This window comes from Carlito syrichta, unplaced genomic scaffold (genome assembly GCF_000164805.1).
Source record: "Carlito syrichta isolate Samal-C Ts95f unplaced genomic scaffold, Tarsius_syrichta-2.0.1 Scaffold235351, whole genome shotgun sequence".
Lineage (NCBI taxonomy): Eukaryota > Metazoa > Chordata > Mammalia > Primates > Tarsiidae > Carlito > Carlito syrichta.
In genome coordinates, this window is record NW_007179447.1 from 16,156 (window position 1) to 21,517 (window position 5,362).

General features: G+C 61.7%; 1 non-coding gene across 1 annotated transcript; it reads left to right on the forward strand.

Annotated features, from left to right (window-relative positions):
• The first annotated feature begins 212 nt into the window (after positions 1-212).
• On the forward strand, positions 213-284 carry TRNAG-UCC. Its single transcript has one exon. It is a non-coding gene; the product is annotated as a tRNA-Gly (tRNA).
• The last annotated feature ends 5,078 nt before the right edge of the window (positions 285-5,362 follow it).

The window sequence follows — 5,362 nt, forward strand, 5'->3', positions numbered from 1 at the left end:
GGGCAGCAGGGGGGGCAGAGGGCTGCGCCCCCAGAGCCAGGAGGGCGGACGAAGCAGCCGGGCTCGCCCCGCTCGCGGGGAGCAGAGGCAGTGCGGGACCGAGAGCCGGGAAGGCGTGCGGGCTGGCGAGCTAGCTTGGTGTCGGGGCAGCCCCTGGCGGATTGCGCGCTTCTGGGCGCTCTGGCCAGCTTGAGTGCGCTGTGTCAGCCGCGGCGTTGGTGGTATAGTGGTGAACATAGCTGCCTTCCAAGCAGTTGACCCGGGTTCGATTCCCGGCCAGCGCAGCAGTAGCAGGCTGACGTTTTGCCAGGTACAGACCCAGAGCGAGGCCTGCGGTGGGTGAGTGCGGACGTGGGTGGTGCTTGTGGGGGGAAGGAGGTGCGCGCCGATGGGGGAAGCTACAAGCGGGACGGAGACGAGAACTTTCCGGGCACGCGGATCGCCACGGCCACAGGCGGCACGGGAGGGGGGCGGCGGGTAACGGGCCTTTGTTCGCCCTGGAAACAGGGGCCCAAGCGCCAAGGGAGTGCCAGTGAGGCAGACGCCGGGGGCAGGGCCAACGGGCCAAGGCCGGAGCTCGGGTGCGCGTTTCCCGGGGGTCTAGTGGTTAGAATTCCACGAGGCTTTCGTCCTCGCAGCTCTGGTTCGATTCCCGGTCAAGGAAGGCTTCCTTCTCGCGTTCTGCCTCCCAACCTTCCCAGCACCCCTTTTGGCCAACAGGACCCAGGACACCACCCCCAGCGCCCCCCGCCTTCGGCCCGTGCCACCTCTCCCGCCGCCCAGCGGTCTCTTCTTCGCCTGCCACCAGCCCTGCGCACGCCCTCCGCCGCCGCCCGCTTTGCCCCCGCTCTTCCCCAGCCGCAAGCCCCGCCGCCCGGGATGGCGTTTCTCCTCCCGTGACAATGTGGCTAGTACAGGCACCCCCCACGAGCGCGCACGCGCACACCACGCACTCGCGCCGGCCGCCGAATGCGCCACAGCGCTCCAGCAGCGCCGCCCCTGGCGGACACGTGCCACGCCTCCGTGTGCTGGGGCGCTGAGCCCTCTGCTTCCGCCACCGGCAAGAGCAGAGGTCGGCGACGTCCGGCCCTCGGCAGCAAGCACGCTGGCTTGTCCAACGCAGGCCAGACCTGGAGGCAGCCGGTGACGGCGCTCCCCTTGCGTCGGCGGCTTTCTCGGGACCACGGCGGAGCTGGAGGGAGCCGGGACCTCGGGCCTGGGCCGTGGAGGCCGAGCTGGGGTCAGGCATCTTGGGGTGTCTTAGGCGTTTTATTGTGTATGCATACCGGGACCTCCTCAGGGACCCATGCGAAGTGGTGTTCCAGGCGCAGGAGTGCCCCGATCCGGTGAGGGCCTTTAGGTTCGCGGTAGCCTCGCATTTCTACCCCGGGGAACATTTCGAGTTGTCTCTTCCTGCTGTTTGGAAATACACGCTCCTCTGTGGCTCACTCTCGTCCTCTGCTGTGCTGGCCAACATCAGATCTTCTTCCTACGCTCCAGCTGAGTGTTGGTGCCCACCTGTCTTCACCCGCACCCACCTACACGCCCTCTCCAGCCCCTGGTTTCTATCCTTCTGCTCTCTTTCCCCCAAGATCCACTCTTCTGGCTCCTCCACAGGCGTGACCCAGGCCATGTCTGCCTTCCTGGGCCTGGCTTGTTGTCCTCAACAGCACCACCCCCAGTCCCTCCACATTGTTGCCAAGGACGGGGTTTCACTTCTGATGGCCCCATCACAGTCCACTATGTCCACGGGCCACATTTTCTTGGTCATTTCCCTAGGGATAGCTCCTTAGGTGGATTCCACACCTGTACTAATGATAGTGCTATGACCAACGTGGGGTGCAGGTATCCCTTTGATGAACTGATTTCCTTTCCTTGGCTTCAGGACCTGGCAGTGGGACAGCTGGATCCCATGGTTGGTCAGCTTGGGTGTTTCTGGGAAGCCGCCGGGCTGTTTTTCCGTAAGGTCTGTGCTAATGCCCCTTCCCTCCAGCAGTGGATGGGACTTCTGTTTCCTCCACCTCCTGGCCAGGATCTGCTCTTTTTTGTGTTTTGAGTAGTAGCTGTTCTCCCTGGGTGGCACCAGATCTCACTGTGGTTTTGATTTGCTTTTCCCTGACAATTGACGATGTTGGGCCTTGTTTCCTTCACCTGTGGGGTTGGCCATTCCTATGTCTTCCCTTGTGAACTGTCCCTTCCCACTTCATAATGGGACTATACGGTGCATGTGTGTGTGCGTACATGCATATGTGTGTCCACAGGCGATGTGTTTGGGCTCTTTGTTTACTCTGGATATATCCTGGCAGCAAAGGTGGAAGCTTGGTGTTCAAGGAGCCGGTGGGGAAAACCCAATGGCTCAGCCTACCACAGATCGGGTGGGGAGGTCATGCCAGTTCAGACTTGTGGCCAGCTACCACTGGCATCTCATTTCCCACGCTTTTCATTTCATCTCAAAATGGCAAAGACCTTCCAAGATCGCCCCCTACCCAGTACCTGGATTTGATGTCTGATATTTTCCCATTCCCAAATTTCCCCACAGCTACCTAGCTCTCCATGCCTCGACCCGTCCCTGGGTGACCTTGTCATGTGACAGAGGTGCTGACCATCAACCGGGGTTAGTCCACTGACTTGCTGGCTGGTGAACTGTGGTTGGGTGTGGTAAGTGACAGGATGGACCAAGGTGTCCATTTCCATGAAGGGTGTGACACAAAGAGGCAGGTGCATGTCTGATGCTGGGAAGTGGGAGAAGGACACCCAGGTGTCTGGGAGGAGTGTAGGCTTGCTATAGAGGGCTGGGAGTGTGACCACCGGGCAGACCAGGGAGCTGTACGGAGGCTTGGATCAATGCCTGTGCCGACAGGCGAGATTTCCAGCCACTGGAACTGGCGTATGCCCCGGGAGTCTGCAGGAGGCCCGGCCTGGAAGGCATGAGCCCTCAGCACCAGACTTGAGAGACAGGAGCAGGGAAAAGGGATCTTGGCAGGCCGAATGTGTTTTTAGGGAGAGAGGACTGGTGGGGCCGGAGCCAGAGGAGAAAGGGAGAGCCTGGAGGCCGGAAGAGACTGCAGACTTCCAGCAGGTGGGAGTAGGCTCTGGTCCTAGCAAAATTGATGGTCTGGTGGTCAGAGTGGACCCCACCGCGAGATTAGGGCGTGGCTCGGCCAGGCTCTCAGAGCATGGAGCAGTGCCTGGGATGAAGTGCGAAGCCGTGAGGACAGTGTGAGGGTGTGGGTCTAGGCCTGGCCCACAGGGAGCAGCGACTCAACTGGACCAGTGGACCAAACCAGCCCTTGTCAGGACCCACACTCCCATGTCAGGGTTGTGTTGGGAGCCGAGGTAACAGCAGCTCCAGGCACAGAAGCAGGGCAGGATCCTGAACGGGGCTGTGATGGGGTCAGGGTGGGAGGAGCGAGGTGGCGGCGGTACCGGCCGCAGTGGGAAACAGCGGGGGAACTGCCACCAGACGCTGACTTGACACGGAGCAGCTGCCAGCCACGTGGCCCCTCCCCTCGTGCACACAAAGGATGGAGTGGACCTCCAGGAGGACATGGTAGGAGATGCGTCTTCCTCACAGCTGTGGAGAGAAGGGGAGTGACGGAAAGGGGTAGAGGAGAAAGGCCAGGAAATGTGGAGAGAAGAAACGGGGGACCAGCGGGTGGGGTTCCCGGGATGGAGGTGGGTGTGGCAGAGTCGGAGAGCACCGCCGCAGCACAGCCAGGAGGAGGGAAGGGGGAGGGTCTGGCACTGGCGTCGTCTCCCGTAGGACTAAAAGTGGGCCAGGAGTCGAACCCGGGCTTCCGGCGTGGCAGGTGAGAATTCCACCACTGAATCACCCATGCAACAGTGGCAGTCACTACCAGGAGGTGTTATAGCAGCGTTCGAGTGACCTTCGTCATGCCCTAACATGGGCATTTACATCAATTGAACTTGCAAGGAAAGTCCCCTGGGACAGGAAGCCAGACAGCCACCCCAAGGAGAGGCTATAATATGTCAAGGGTCCCCAGGGGACAGCAGAAGGGAAGCCCACTCTCCCCACCCTGTACTTTTTCTGCCCCCAGGACACAGACTGCCTGCTGGTGCCGCCAGAACAAGGACCAGCCCTGTTCCATCCCTGTATACCACTGCGGGCAGGTGACCTAGGGCGGGAGTGACTGACGGCACAGTCCCCTGAAGCGACTCCCAGCCACAACCCGAAGTCCCTTTCCGAGCTGACTGGCTTTCTTGTCAGGACCCACATTTCTATGTCAGGGGTGTGTTGGGAGCTGAGGTGACAAGGTAAGGCCACAAGGCAGGATCCTGGACGTCCTTGCGATGGGCTCAGAGTGGGAGAAGCGAGGAGGCAGCGGTGGTGCCAGCCACCTAGGGAGACACAGCGCAGAGCGGCCACCGGTCGGCAGGAGGAGACTGCGCAGCTGCCAGATGGCCCCTCGTGCCCGCAAAGGACTGTGCTGGTCTCCAGGAGGACATCGAAGGACACAAGTGGTGTGTTTAGGTGCCCAGGGAGTGCAGAGAGAGACAGAGAGAAGGAAAGAGCTAGAGAAAGTGACAGAGGGAGACAGAGACAATGACAGAGAGACAGAGACTGTGAGAAAGTGAGACAGAGAGAGACACAGGAAGAGACAAAGCTAGAGATCAAGGTGGAGACAAGGTCCGGTCCGCTGCCACCGCATGAGGCTCAGAGAAACAGACCAACTCTGTGCAAACCTGATTATGGCCTTGTGGCCCAGGGCTGGCACCCTGGGTGTGGCTCCCACAGGGGGTGAAGATGCAGGAGCGTCAGCACAGACGGGAGGAGCACTGTGACACAGCGGCAACTGGCTCTCGATCAGGACGGCCAGGGGTCTGCGGAGGTGGTGGAGATGGTCCCAGGAGCAGCTTCCCGCGTGGGGATGAGGCGCGGCGCACAGGTGGCCCAGCGGGCCCAGGACCTGATGTCTGTGCGGGCAGGGGACTCCCGGAAACGATCCCCCAGCTCCCAAGCGTGGGGGGAGCCCGCTGCCTCTGGCAGGTGGGAGTCCGGCTGCGGGTGTTCCGGCAGGCAGGTGGAACGGGGGAAGGTCCAAGAGGAGAGGTGCGGGCAGCACAGTATGGCCAGGCGTGGACCGCGGGGCGAGGGTCGGTGGCAAGCATCGGGTGTCGATGGTGTTCTCGGGCGACAGAAGAGTGCGGCTCTGAGAGCGAGTGGCTGCCATGGAGCGGAAGATGGAGGGGGAAGCCGGGGTGGGCTCTGCGCAGGAGAGAGGTCCGAGCAGGTGCAACTGGCGGCGGTGGGGCTCAGGGGCCAGAATGGGGGGCTGTGAGGGGGGTGGGGAGGGCAGAGGAGAAAGGCAGGGAACAGCCAGGAAGGTGGACGGCGAAGGAG